The following is a 14495-nucleotide window of genomic DNA, read 5'->3' on the forward strand; positions in this document are numbered from 1 at the left end:
GTCATCGGCAGTCACCCCAGCTGTGCTGAAATTAACCCAAACTGTTGTATTTCCAGCTGGGGGACTCCTATCCGTGAGGGATTGCCTGTGGTGTGGGATTTCCTTGTACGTGATCTTTTCAGGTCAGACTTGCTCCCCAGAAGGCAGTAACACTTTTGTTAGAAAATATTCCATCCTGTCTAAATTAATCTTTTTGTTGCTAATCTTGGAAGTAATAAGATAGCAGTGTGGCAGGCAGTGTGGTAGGTTGTATTAAAAATAGACTTTAAAAAATAATTTCTTGGGCCCTTTTAAAATGATCCTGGACCTTTGTCAAGAGAACTCCATGCTTTTCCTCCCCCATCATTCCTCTCTCCTTGGAATCCTGCTTCCCTTACGTCTTTTCAGTTAGCCTTGCTTGCTGCCACAGATATTATTTTTCATATTATATTTCACCTTCCCCCTCTCCATGTCCCACTGCAGCTACTGAAGAGGACAATCCCTCATCCCAGTCTCAGCAGGACCGGAGGGGATAATGTTGCTGACAGAAGACTATACGAGGCAATTAACAGTTTTTGCCTGCAAGTAGACACTGATTGGAAAGCAGGTTATTCTGTACTTGTCAAAGAGCCATTCTGTACTTGTCAGAGAGCCTTCTGCTTGAAAGGGAAGACAAAAGAGGGCCTGGGCACAGAAGCTGTTCTGCAATACTGCTGCAGTGGCTTTCTTCTTGGTCAGGATTTTTTTCAAGAGCAGGTTCCAAGTGGTATTTTTTGACAGGAGTGGCCTGTGCAAATGTGACACACCACCACTGAATGCTTCCACCTCACCAAGACCTGCCCTGGATTGTTCTAGGCTTCTGGCTCTGTGTAACAAATGGTCCCATGAGGAGTAGGAGTGAGCCAAAAATCATGTTTCCCTCCATTGCTCTTCTGGGCTCAGTGAAAAAGGGGTGTGTAATGCAGACCAAGATTCAGCCTCTGGCTGTATGAATAAAGAAAGTCTGTGGAGGGAAGTACTTGCCTTTGCTATGGAAACATGGGTGGTCTGCGCTGCTGGGACTTGCAAACCACTGAGAGCAGCCTTTGTGCAGAGTGGCAGGGATGGGGGCTGCTGTGCCAGAAGGTGTTTGGTGCAACGCTGGAAGACACTGGTAGGTTACTGGAAGGTGCTGGTAGGTAGGTGGTGGTATCCTGCTTCAGAACACACTGGCAGTGATGGAAAGGCTGAAACCAATGTCAGTGAGCACTGTACCGGGCGTCCCAAGCACCTCCTGAACCTCACCATCAGCTCAGCATAGTCTGCTGCGGGGATGTGGGGTCTCCGCTGGAGCCTGGCTGCAGGCATTGGAGCACGGTGGGCCTGTGCTCCTGAGATGGCAGGAGAGCTGGAGAAATGCCCAGAGCCAGTCTGCTCTGGAGGGAGCTCTGGATTGATTAGTGATCTGCCAAACTGTCCCAACCGTGCAGGGTCAGGCCTCTACTGCCCAGTGCTGTGTTGTTTACTTACCACTACCTCCCCTCAAAGGTATGCCTTAGCCTAACAGATATCTAGTGGGTGGCAGTGTACATCCCCTGTTCCTCTCCCAGTTGGCCCTATTTATAGATGTGAAATGTTGGCAGGTAGAGGAAGTGAGACATCTGAAGTATGAGGGACTGTCACTGAGAAGGCATGGATATTTATCTGAGTTGATGAAACTTCTTGTCATTGCACAGTATTAGAGGCTCCGCACATGTGTTCCAAATCATCATTTCCAGGGCATTTGTGGGCTTGTTATTCAGGACAGAGCAAACAAAACATTGTTAGAGTGGGAAGAGGGATTTCTACCTGGATAAATTATACCCAGTTATCACCACCTGGATCGCAGTCATACACCAGGAAATTTCTCCTGAGGGCTAAGATAACATCTCTCCCTTTATATTTCAACAGCCTGATCTTCCAGAGCAGTATCGTTTGTCTTTTCTATGCACACAGTGCAAGCTGAGGGAAAGCCCACTCAGCTGCATGTCTGATGGGCAGAAATCTCTCCCTGGTGATTTAAAGACTGGAGAGCTTCTCCATTATTGCCCCCATTCCTTCGTCTTATCTACAGAAAGCTACTGCTGGTGACGTGTAGTTGCTCAGCAGAAACCTTTGCTGCTTGCTGTTCAGTGGTTGGTTCCTCCAAACTCTTGGAGGAGGGCCCTCGGTGCACTGTGAGACCCCCTTAGATCTCTATAGGTCTTCTACCTCAAGTGCAACAGAAATAGGGAAAATTCTCCTGAAAACTGATCCCGCTGTGATGGGCAGATTTCACGGTCCCTTCTCAGCCTTGATGAGTCTTTCCTTGTTGGGGAATACTCATGACTGGTAATACAGGGATGGCCAGATAGTCCGTAGGAGTGGTGGCCAGGTCTGCAGGGTGTCCCAGTGGCAGGGATTACCATTGTGTTCACAATAACCAGCTCAGACTGGTACAGAGAACTGTGATCCTATAAACCACTGCCATTTTTTCTGCTTGCGCCCATAAGAGAACTCTAGCCTGTCAAAAATACCTTAGCAGGTACAGCTGTAGAAAAGTTTGGGCTTGGACTAGAGACTTCAGAAGTCCCTTGCCTTCTGTGATTCTGTGTTTTATGACACAGACTTGATTCAAGGCATTGCACAGGGATCAGTGACCAGCATAAGACCACTCTGTAGATATCTTTTCCAGAAGGAATTAATTTCAAACCCAAGGCAGCTAATACTTAAATGTCTCTGCAGACTCATCTCCTGTTTGCCCAAAAGCAATCTCATACCACTCACACCAGGCAGACAGTGGTAAGCCAGGCACACACACCTTGAACACTCGCAACCCAGGCAACCCGCAGCTCAAGTGGCCCCAACAGTGCTACCACCATCACCATCCATCACAGCTGCTGACGACAGCCCAGCTACTTCTGCTGGCTGAAGGTGTTCTCTTGCTCCCCGAGACTCAAGAGGCTTCTTCCACAATTTAGAGAGCCAGGGCTGGAGGAACAAAGAAGCTGGAAAAGAAAGGGACTTAATTTCATTGCTTTTTATTCTCCTTTGACAAATATTTCAGTGCAGATGCTGAGTATCTTTTAATTCACATTAATTTGCCTGTGTGTGCCATTTCTTCCAAAGTCAGTCCCTTTTTGGGGGTCTGTAGGTCTCTCCTCAGGACTGAAGAGCTATATTCTGTGTGTGTAGAGTCCTGTTCTGGGGCAGAGAAATGAATTTATTCACCCTCCTCAAAGGGCTGGTGAAATACCTTGGTGCTGGTCACTCATCTGAGCATGACTAGGAGCTGGAAGGAGCCAACTGGCAGGATGTTAATGGCAGCACTAGTTTGTACTCTGAAGAGGCCAGAGAAACATGGCACCAGATCAAACCAAGGATAAATGTCCTCCAGGATCTCACCTCTCCCAGTACCCGGAGTGGTGGCCATCATTCTGGGTGCTCCTGGAGGAGAGGCTGCCCTGACCTCCAAGCTCTTCTTTTCTTTCGGGCAAGTCCTGCAGGGCAGTAGTCCCTACCCACCCATTAGTCCCAGCCCCTTGAAGATCCTGTTCAGGTCACCCTCTGTGTGCCACCCAAACAGGCTGCTGAAAGCTGCATTCACATGTATGAAGATTGAGGGAAGCAGCAGGAAAGGTGGGTTCATGCTTCCCCTGAGACTTTTTTTTCTGAGCATGATAAAGCTGAAAGCTCAAATGGGCTCTCAGACCTGACTGGACAGTGGATGGCTGCAGTAGGAGCCATCTTCCTAAAAGTTAATTGAGCCTATGTTATCCAGAGTGTTGAAGGGACAGTGGACACCTAGCGTTTTATCCTGAATTGCTCTCTTGCAGAGGAACATTTCACTGATCAGAAAATCAGATCCTCTTTGTGTGCTAGTTTAGGCGCTGGCAGCTGAGCCTGCCAAGACAGGAGATGCAGAGACAGTGGTCAGTGCTTTAGCCAGGCTCAGCTTTCCTTGTCCAAATGTGAGGCCATAACAGTGGTGATGGGCAGATGGAGGGAAAGGGACCTGAGGAAGCAGAGGGGAGAGCGGGTGTGTGCCCTTCTCTACAGCCTTCTCCCAGTGCAAAGGTGTTTATCCTAATGACAAGTGCTGTGGTCCTTTCATAACTGCTGCATTAGCAGAGGATCAAGTAGCCCTTAATGGGAGCAGTCTCCCTCATGAAGTATGATTGAAAAGGTCACCGAGGTGGAAGGGAAAATATTTGCAGCAGGCTGACATAAGCCTTGGCTTCTGATTGACAACAGGTGTATATTTTATGGGCTGCTTTCCCCATCCAGCATTTTTGCTGACCTCCCCTCCTTCCATGTATTGGCTCAATGTTTTGCAGCAGTGCCATGGAACATCTGCTGAGCTCAGTGGGTGGCAGACAGGGGGAATACAGCCCAACCGCAGAATTCAGGGAAAAGGTGATTTGAGGCCAAGCATTGGCTTCTGAATTAGCGAAAGCAGAAGAGTCAGGCGAGGTGTAAACAAAGCTTTCTTGTGAAACTGCTCCAAGCTGAATTGGTAGGTTGACCATGACTGGGCTCTTCACTTTAATAGTACAAGAAATAGCTTTATTCCTCAAGGCTACTTATTTTGCCGAGTTTTGTCTTTCCCTTCTGCTGGCCCTATGGTGGGCTTGCTGAAATGAGGTTGCTGGGTCTCAGCCAACCTACATTTTGAACACCCCTAGTTTGTCCAAGCCAGCTGAAATCTTACTACTGCCCTTGGCAAGCCTATCCCTGAAGTCACAGGCACATATTGATTGCTTTGCATGTCTTCTTACCCTACTCTCTTGCTGCTTTTCGTGTCCCATCTATCTTATATGGTTTCATTTGGGAGAATGCAGGGTATTCAATCCAGGCGAAGTTGCTGATGACAAGCTGATTAAAGATCTAGCAAGAGAGGCGTAGCCTAATGAGGGAGAAGTGGGAGGAAGGGCAGTTTGCCAGGACTGTGCTGTGACACTCTTGCTTATTGGAGCTAATTGTGTGTTGTAATTGATGGTTCAAGGAAGATATTCACCACACAGACTGTAGGGAAGAGTACCAGAGACCTCTTTTGATGGTGTGTTCTGAAAGGCTGTGAGGGGATCACAACTTGCCAGGTCCAGTTCTTCCTCTATGGTGCCAAGCAAATAGCTTTAACGTGGAGTTACGCTGTCTTACACTGTTGTAATAGGTGATCTGGAAAGTATGCTACAGCTGTGTCAGTGGAGACAAAAAGCCTAGAGCAGGAATGACATCTTCTTGGGACTACTAGTGGTCATGCTGAAGGTCACGTGCTACCCAGCAGCCCTGATCACAAGCCAATTCACCTTCCTGCAGTGTATAGTGCACAGAGAACAACGATCAGCATGAAAGGGAGGTGGATTCTGGCACTGACTGGAATAGATGCTCTGCTGGACCATTTCATCAGGAACGTGTGTGCTGGGAACTCGCAGGGTAACGTGGGCTTGCCCCAGCCCATACTCTCAGGGAGTCAGTGGTAAACGGCCAAGTTACAGCAGTGTGCTGCTGGTGAGGTTGCTGACAGAGCGGCATAGCAGGACACTGGTCTCAGGGCCCCACCCTGTGTCTGCTTCTCCCACTTCATCTGAATTAGTCAAAGCAAGGCACATCTTCACCTCTGGGGGATGCTGGAGTGTGAGGAAAAGCTGATTTATGAGTATGAAGAGAATTCTATTTGGTTTTGTTTCCTGGCTACTGTTTCCATGATGAATTTCCTTTCTGAATGGTGGCACTGAGATTCCTTTGATTCACAACCAAATTAATCAGTGCATCTCACCTAACACGGAGAAATGAATCGGAGAGCCTCCGGGTGCTGTCTGTAGTTCTGAAAGGGACTGTGGACTGTAGAATGGTCATGTCAGGTCTTGTGTGTTTTGTCCTAAAGTCTGGAGAAAGATTTTCCTAGTAGTTGCCTCAGGAATGCTTATTTCTCATGTTAAACAAATCATGAAACAGCTCTGTGTTTCCCACCTCCTCAGGAAACAGTCTGGGGATTCATGGTCCAGCAAAATGTTCTTAACCAAAAGGCACGGTACAAGTACTGTTGTTGTTGTAGCAGTTGTGTTTGGCACAGGCCTCTGCCAGGGAGATCTATTTGCAGAGACAGCTCCTGTCCTTGAAGCCAAGTGCCCAGGGGTGTCAGTAGGTGCATACAGCCACGTTCACACTGTCCTCCCTGCAACTGCGTCCTCTCCTTACAGCTTCTAAAATTCCTCTCACCAGGGGGGTTATTTCCTTATTATTGACACCTGTTTGGACAGGCAGATGCGCTGAACACTTACAGAGCCACTAGGACTGAAAGCTTTTATGCATATCAAGAGGTGTTAAAACTGGCCGTGTGTAATTTATAGTCTGCTGCAGGGGACTCAGCCCACTAGACACAGCACGCTGGAGCATTAGCTCTGCTGTCAGCTCAATTGTCAGCCGGATGCCGAAGGAGGTGGAGTGGATACTCTTTGGGTCACAGCTTTCTGCATTCTTGATCACAAGTCAGCAGAGTCATGAACCCTAAGACAACTGTTGTGATTCTTAGGCCCTGAAGCACTCAGCAGGTCCCAATAAAATGCTGTCAGGCAGACATGTACACAAATACATACACACAAATGTACATACCAAATGATGTAAGAATCATCACTATGACTGGCAGAGGAGAAGACAGACACACAAAAGTGGTATTTCTGTCTGGATGAAATACCGATCTGTGATTTCTACCTAAAGGATGTGAAGGTCTTGCTAGCAGGTAAGAATTGGGACCTCCTATTCTAAGGGCTTCACTGGCAGCGATGTTGGTAGCACTTAAAGCTTGTGTAATGCTGCCTCGTTAGTTCAAATGAGTGCACTGTCTTACTTAAAGTTTTCTTCACTGCCCTACTGCTGGCCCAATACAGTGGTGCCCTATCATATAGTGCACAAAGTTCATTATAGTTTGGTTATTGAAAGAGAATGCCCAAGGGTAGGGACAACAAATTGCCAAAATAACTGTACAGCAAGTCATTCCCAACTGGCATTTACTGCAGCCAAGAGTTTCTGAGTTCAGTGTCTCCTGGCCATTTGTCCTCCCAGTCTTCATTTCTGACCTTAGAAAAGACCTCTGAATTTGAGTAGCAGAAAGCTGTGTAACGGAATTCCCATTATAAAATAAATAAATTTATGTTAACTCTGTAAGACACTCTGCCTTATTAGTCCAGCTAGGAGGCTGTGTTAGCCAGATCTGATGGTTAAAAATCTCCTGATATTCCTCTTTATGGTCAGTTATTTCCATTTGTCTTTCTGTCACCTTGTCCTCCCTTTTGGTATTTATCTTTGTAAGGTATTTAATAGTCATCATCCGCCCCCCCCCCCCTCTCTTTTGTTGGGCTGAACAAACTAATCTTATTCACTCTTTTTTAATACACCTTGCCCTCCACTACCTTGATCAGCTCCATACATCTTCCTACTTGAGCAAATTGTTCTTGAACGTGGACAAACAGCAGTGTTCCCCATATTCTGGTGGAGGCCTCAAAAATTGAGATCAAAAGCTAGCACTGATATATTTCTAACAGCAATACTTTATCAGCTTGTGCTGGAGTTGCACTTGGAGTTTTCCTTCCACTGTTCTCATGGTAATTTCCATTTCTGTGTCCTCTGTTCTCAAGTTAGCTTTGTCGTCATCATTATTGCCATCATTGTTATTTAAGACTGAGGCTTCACACATTCTCACCCTCTCAACATTGCAGAGTGTACACATTTAATCTTCCTTTTTTGTGTCAATTTTTTTCACTGTTTGTTTTAAAGAATTTGTACTATCCTAGCTAGGTTGATATTTGTCAATTCTTACTTGGTCACAGCACATCCTGATTTTGAAAACAAACCAGGTTGGAAAAGGCATAAAACCTAGTAAAATATCCTTTCTCAAACTTACCAGGATGAGAAACGTAACAGAATCTGTAGGTGTGAAGAAGGTGTGAAAGGAGTACACCAGGAAATTAAGGTCATAGCAGAAAAAACCCCAATATTTTGTTTACATCTGTGTTCAATGTGGAGGCCCCTGCGTTTGGGTCTTTCGTTTGTGAGCATCTTCACTGGAGTCTGTCTCAGACTAAAGTATCAGAAAGTTATGGAACATATAGATTGAAATTAAACCAACAGATTTCAAGGACCAGACAGATGAAAATCTGCCCCGATGTATGGATGAAATAGCTGAACTACTATCTCACACTTAAAAATTAATTTGTACTGTGACAAAGACTTGGGGATTAGAGTCAGGGCCCTGAGTGTAGTAATAGGCCATAATGGCCCTGGCAGGAGTGGCATTTTCATACCACCTATGCAAGGTCAAAGCAACCTGATCACTCACGGTCTCTTGCTCACTGAAGGCAGATGAAAGCAACTTGTATCATGTCTGAGCATGCACAGATTTACTCCTTTAATAAGCTAGCACTTCCCAGTTATTAATAATAACTGATATCAGACTGCAGCATGTCAGCAATTATTCACAGAGCCTTAATGACAGACTTCATGGCAAGAAAAACCATTAGAAGATAAATGTTTCCAGGAATCCTAAGGTGCCACCCCAACTCGCCTTATGGGGGTTGGTTTGTCAAGATGTTTTTTGACTCTCAGAAGTTCTCTTTTCTGCAGTGCTTGCCCTTGTTTCTTCATGGTCATGCCTTTGCTGATATGCACTGTCACTCCACCTTCATCTTGATGTCTATTTTATTAATGATTGCCACCTCCTTTTAGCCCTTTATCCACATTTTTTAACAAAGCAAATTCCTTCAGTTTTGCCCTAGTACTCGTACACAGAAACTTCATTTGACCATCTCATGTTTACTGATTAAAATTAGCACAATCATTTTACTTGCTGTAATTACTATTTTGACAAATTTCATTAACTTCAGTTTTATTTTTCCTCCTTCTCCATCCTTTGCCCAGACTGATGACTTTATCTTTCACTTTGTCCTTTTTTTTGCTAGACTTTCCGTATTCTGAGTCAAACCTCGCGCTCAAAGAGTAGATTACTCTTCAGAACTAGATCAGATTGATTAGGGCCTTATCCAGTAAGATGGATGGAGATATCATCTCTCTGGGCTCTTGTTCCAGTGTTTGACCACTATCACAGGATTTTTTTTACCTAACATCTAATTGGAATTTCTCTTGTTGTACCTTGTGTCCATTGTTTCTTGTCCTATTGCTGTGCATTGCTGATAGGAGTTTGGCTCTGCTTTCTCTATAAGCCACCCTAGGTAGCAGGATATTGAAATTCAGTCCCCCATGTCCTTTATTCTCCAGACTGAACAAATCTAGGTGCTTCAGCCTCTCCTCTGCCTCATGGGCTCTAACCCCCTACTGAACGTCCTATTTATTGGCTTTCCACCGGATTCCCTCCAGTGCATCCAGGCCTTTTTTTGTAACTGGGGAGCCGCAAACTGTACATAGTACTTCAGATATGGCCTCATAAAAGGAGGGGAAGTATCGCCTCCCTCAGCCTGCTAGCTGTGCTCTTGCTGATGCAGCCCAGAATGCTGTTGGCCTTCTTTGCCGCAAGGGCTCTCTGCTGACTCTGGTTCAATCTGTTGTCCATCAAGTCCTTTTCTTTAAAGCTGCCTCCTAGCTAGTTGGCCCTCAGCCTGCCCTGCTCCATGGGCTTATTCTGGCCCAGGTTCAGGACTTTGTATTTGCCTTTAGTGAACTTTAGAAGATTTTTGTCAGCCCATTTCTTCAGCCTGTCCAGGTCCCTCTGAAGAGAATACCCTGCTCTTCAGCATATTGACTGTACGCTGCCTGGATTTTGAGTTTAGGATATGAGAAGGGAGGATAGAGGAATGTTCCCACATAGATTTGCGTCACAGCACTCAACTTGCACTTCTCACAGCTGCTGTCAGGATCTGAGCTCAGGGTCCCAAGTTGCCATCTGGGTTTGGCTAGAAAGCCTTATCCTTTACTTATACCTTTCTGTTCACTGCTTTTGGATCCCAAAGACTCTGTCCTAAGGAGCACTATGAGACTTTCTCTGTGAGGCCTTTCCTGAGATCTCTTGCAGTTTTCACACTGTCTGCAATGTTGTATTGCTCCTTCCTGTCTTAGCTGCCATTTGGTAGCACCATCACATGTCCCTTCCAATGGGGGCTCATGATTGCAGCCCCCAACCTCTGCTTCCATCCCAAAGACAGTGGATCCTGAGTCCTGCAGGGCTGTTCTGCAAGGCAAAATCCTCATGTCTCCAAGGGGAAAGGGCTGAGGCAATGTCCTCCTGTGTGAGTGGCTTTTCTGTCCAGTCCCCAACTTGTCATTCCTCAGATCTGTTTTGAATTATGTAGCTGAGTATCTGCAGAGACAACATGCTGCTACAACAAGCAGCCTGGTAAAGGACCTGGGGTCCTTTAGGAAAGGACACTGATGTTATGGTGGATGCCAAGTTGAATATGAACCAGCTATGTGTGCTCATCGTAAAGCTAACTGCACCCTGGGCTAAATCAGAAGGCATGTGGCCAGCAGAGCAAAGGGGTGGTCACAAAGGTGATAGGATCAAACACTTCTTGGTAGTGCTAAATTATAATGGGAAATGGCCACAAGTTGCAGCTCAGGAAGTTCAGAATAGGCACTAGGAAAAAACTCCAGGAAGCCAGTGCAGGCCTGGGACAAGTCATCAGAGAGGGGGGAACCTCTGTCCTTGGGGGGAGTATGGAGTTGTTAAGACTCAGTGGAAAAGCCACGGCTGCTCTGATCTGGTGTTCAAGATAGTCCTGCCCTGAGTGGGAGGTTGGACTGGGGACCTCCAGAGCCCTCTTTCACTGACACCTCTGTGATTCAGTGACCATTAGTGACCCAGCTGCAGCAATCAGGTTTCTACTACCCTTGCTACTGCCAGGTTAGGTGGCTTTTGGGTTCACCAGTCCTTTGCTTGTACCTGAGTCTTGTATGAGTGCTGTGACCTTGCATCTCTGGAAACAATGCTTAGGACAATGTGATGTGGCATATAATAAATCCTTTTTAATAAATACAGCAGAGAGCACCACAGGCCTCAGCTGCTCTGTGGTCTCACAGCTTTCCTGTCACCTTCTGACCAAGTCAGTGTGACTGGCTTCCTAGGACCTGTAGATGGCTTGCCTGATACACTATATAGCTGAGTGTTAAAGAACATTTCCTGGGTGAAACATTTAAAGAACTGCTATAACTACTTGTGTTTGAAAGAGGCCTCAATTTATTGAGACATATAAAGGTAAACTGGGACCATCCTTCTCCTTTCACCCTCTGGTTGAGCTCAGAAATCAGCTGACATAGTTAAGCTGACAGTCATTAGATTTATATGTCCTTTGCTTCTGGCATTCTGTCCTCCTGTCTGATCTGGCAGTTTGGGTCTGTTGACCTTTGTGGCATGAGGCAAGGCCAGTGTATCTTGGCTTCTGCCTCAGACGGCTGTGGCTTGTTGTTTAAGGAAGTTTATTTCTCAAGGATATGGTCATAAGTCAGCAATGCACATGTTCTATTTTTGCAGACATACCTAGAGAGTCAGGAAGGAGGCCAAAACCTTTCCAAAGACAAACTGCAGATCTCAATGTTCTTATCAATGAGATGTAAGTTCATAAGCTACAAAGAAGATACAAATTGTCCAAGAGGATAAATAAAGAGAAAGGACAGGGAAAAGTGTTATGGGTTTGTGTGGCGGGAAAAGAAAGGCACCTGGAATATGAGAAAGCCTCTTAGAAGATGATGGATAGGTAGGAAAATACTATTCCAGGAAGAAAAAGCTGAAATTTTAGTGTAGATGTGTGGGACAGAGAACTAAAATTATACTTTGAAAGATGGGCGTGGAGTCTTAATAAACACAAAGCCCTGAAATTTTGTCTTCATATTCTTGCAGAAGGTGAGAAGCAACAGTTTACTTGATTGCTCCCTGCGTTTTAGAGCTCTTCAGAGTTTTTCTCTATATCTTCCTGGGCTGCTACAAGTCTTGTTCTCTGTGCTAGATTGACCCTCCTGCATCATCAGCCTCCCAGTCTGCTGCTGCTGCCCATTTAGAGTGGGTCACAAGTTCCTTAATATTGCCATGAAAGGAATGGTAAGGATGGCCAACAGGAACATCTCACTTGTGCATTCCTCTTCCCAGCAAGGACTGGGAAATTGTCAGCCTGACCCAGCTGGCCCTGAGGAACCAGAGGGAGTCCAAAATTGTAGTGGCACTGAGGAATACAGGCCAGCCATCTCAGATGATAAACGTGTGAGGTTTTTCCCCTTCTCTCCTCCACCATGGGCTGCATAGACAGCTCTGCCCCTGTACGGTCACTGTGGGAGGGATAATACCTTTGCTCTGGTTAAAACCCCTTCAAAGTAGACACACTCGCTGGGTGAAAAGAGAGGAGTAAGTGGTGAGTGTAAAATGAGATATGCCTGAAAAATAAGCTGAATGAAGCTGAAAAGCACATGAATGGCTGAGAGGACGACCCAGTCACTGTCATGGTCATAGACAGCTCTGAACCACCTGGGACTCTCAATCTGTCAAAGAGATTGACAAGGACATGCTGGACTTTGTAAAGGCCCAAACTGCAAGCAATTTGCTTGCCGTTCAGTTTGCCTCAGAGCAACAGACCAGTTCTGTCTAAATGCAGGGTTAATCAGGGCCTTTGTGTGGGTCTTGTTTCCTCCTGCTCAGCTCCTGGCACTGGTATTGTCTGTCCCAGCCGCCCTTCCCAGAAAATGGTGCTCCCTCATCCATCACGCGTTGTGACACAGGATCTGTCTCTGACACTCACTCCTCCTTTCCTCCCTTCTCCTAGTCTGGCCATGATGTATCAGCACCCCTGACATTATCCTTCCCATTTCAATGATGCATCTATCCATCCATCTGCCTTGAAAAGTGACCTGCTCACTATGTCCCTCTACCCTTCAGACAGGAGCCTGCCTGTCTGCCTAACTGCAAGCAGACAGAACGTGCTTGGTGGTTGAAAATACAGAGCGCGTATGACTATGTTACCAAAGGCAGTACATAAAAAGTAGCTCCTGGAGACTGTCAGAGACCAGGTTGTAAACTGGGCTTCAAGGTACAGTATCACCATCCAGATCTTACTCAGAGGCTCTGCCTTTCCCAGGCAGTTGCAGACTTAGCTGTGTTGTAGGCAATAATGTTGCAATGAGGTGACAGAGCTTGGTGTGAGACATTAAAGGAGGGGAAATTGATTTTATTTTAAAACAGTGTTCTCATTCACTCAGACTCATATATGGACATACCCACAAGGACCAAGGTGCTTATATACCAGTGGTCTTCCCAGCATGTGGGCACGAAGACATGTGCAACTAGGTGATCCCAGTGGCATTAGGGAAGGCTCCAGGTACTCAGTACCTATTAGTCAGGTCTGGACACTTCAAACTGAAATGACTTGAAAAATGAAGTTTTGTGTCTTCAGGAGCATTGAAGTACTGGCAGTGACTTCATCATCTAACATGGCCAGGGCTAGGCCACATGGCAGTCTGACCTGCAGACTTTCTTTGGTGCTCTTTACTAGGTATCTCCAGTTCTGCTCTTGTCTCATCCCTGAGTCAGTGAAATAACTGGCAAAAGGGGACCCCTGTGGTTGGGTTCACAGCTGATATACCTTCACAGCACAATGAATTGAACATGCCCTAGCAAGGAACTACTGTGCTGAAGACTGCTGAGATCTTCCCACAAGAGCTAGTTGCAGTTTTGATCCTAAACAGAAAGATTACTGTCTGTGATGCTTTTTAGAAAGTCAGCATTAGTGTGAAAAGCAAGGCAGTAGTTGCACCTCCAGGGATAAACCTGATGAAGGCTGTTGTGCTAGACAGCATTGATCAATCCACTGCATATGCTCGAGGGATGAAATGGCACAGGAATCAAATTAAATTCCTTGTGAAAAGTCTTGCAATATTTTTTAAAGGTTAAGACAATGGGATTGCATAGATTTATTCTAGAGAGTGAGGGAGCGTGGAAGGGAGCAACATATCAGTTTGGAAATCTCAGAACAACAGAAACTCCCAACAAAAATGGGCTTTCCTCTTGAGTTCCAAAGCAGTGAATGGTACATTTGTGAAATAGTACAATTTTTCCTGTCCTATGCTGGGGAGTGAGAGGAAGGGGAGGTAAACCTCCCTGTACTCAACTGCCTATCTATTGCTCAGTGCCTTTTCTGCTTGCTACCTGCCTCTTCCCGTGGCTCTGCTCCCACCATTCCCTTCAGTCATGAACACGGAGGGCATGTAGGGCAGATGAGTGATAATGAGGGCACAGACACGCAGAGGGGATAGAGAGGTCATCTGGGCCTGGAAATCAGCAGGAGAACAGAACCACCTGTAGAGCAGGAGGATTTAGGGAAGGCAGGGTGGGAGGGGGAGCTGAATTTGAAGCATGATGCTGAGAGCCCCTGTTGGGTGCAGAGCTTGGGTGAGCTGGTGTGTCACAGAAATGAAGTTCTCCTTAAATGCAGGGACAGAGCTATGAGGGCACTAATAGGCCTTAATTGCCCTGAGTAACTTCACATGGAACTACTTCCCACACCTTCTGCCCATGGCCCAGGACCTCT

At 46.1% G+C, this 14495-nt stretch overlaps 1 protein-coding gene across 2 annotated transcripts in view; it reads left to right on the forward strand.

Annotated features, from left to right (window-relative positions):
- The window catches only part of IGFN1 (immunoglobulin like and fibronectin type III domain containing 1), a 65294-nt gene that overhangs the window by 5679 nt on the left and 45120 nt on the right, over positions 1 to 14495 (forward strand). The window lies entirely within an intron of this gene.

This window comes from Buteo buteo, chromosome 23 (assembly GCF_964188355.1).
Source record: "Buteo buteo chromosome 23, bButBut1.hap1.1, whole genome shotgun sequence".
Taxonomy (NCBI): Eukaryota; Metazoa; Chordata; class Aves; order Accipitriformes; family Accipitridae; genus Buteo; species Buteo buteo.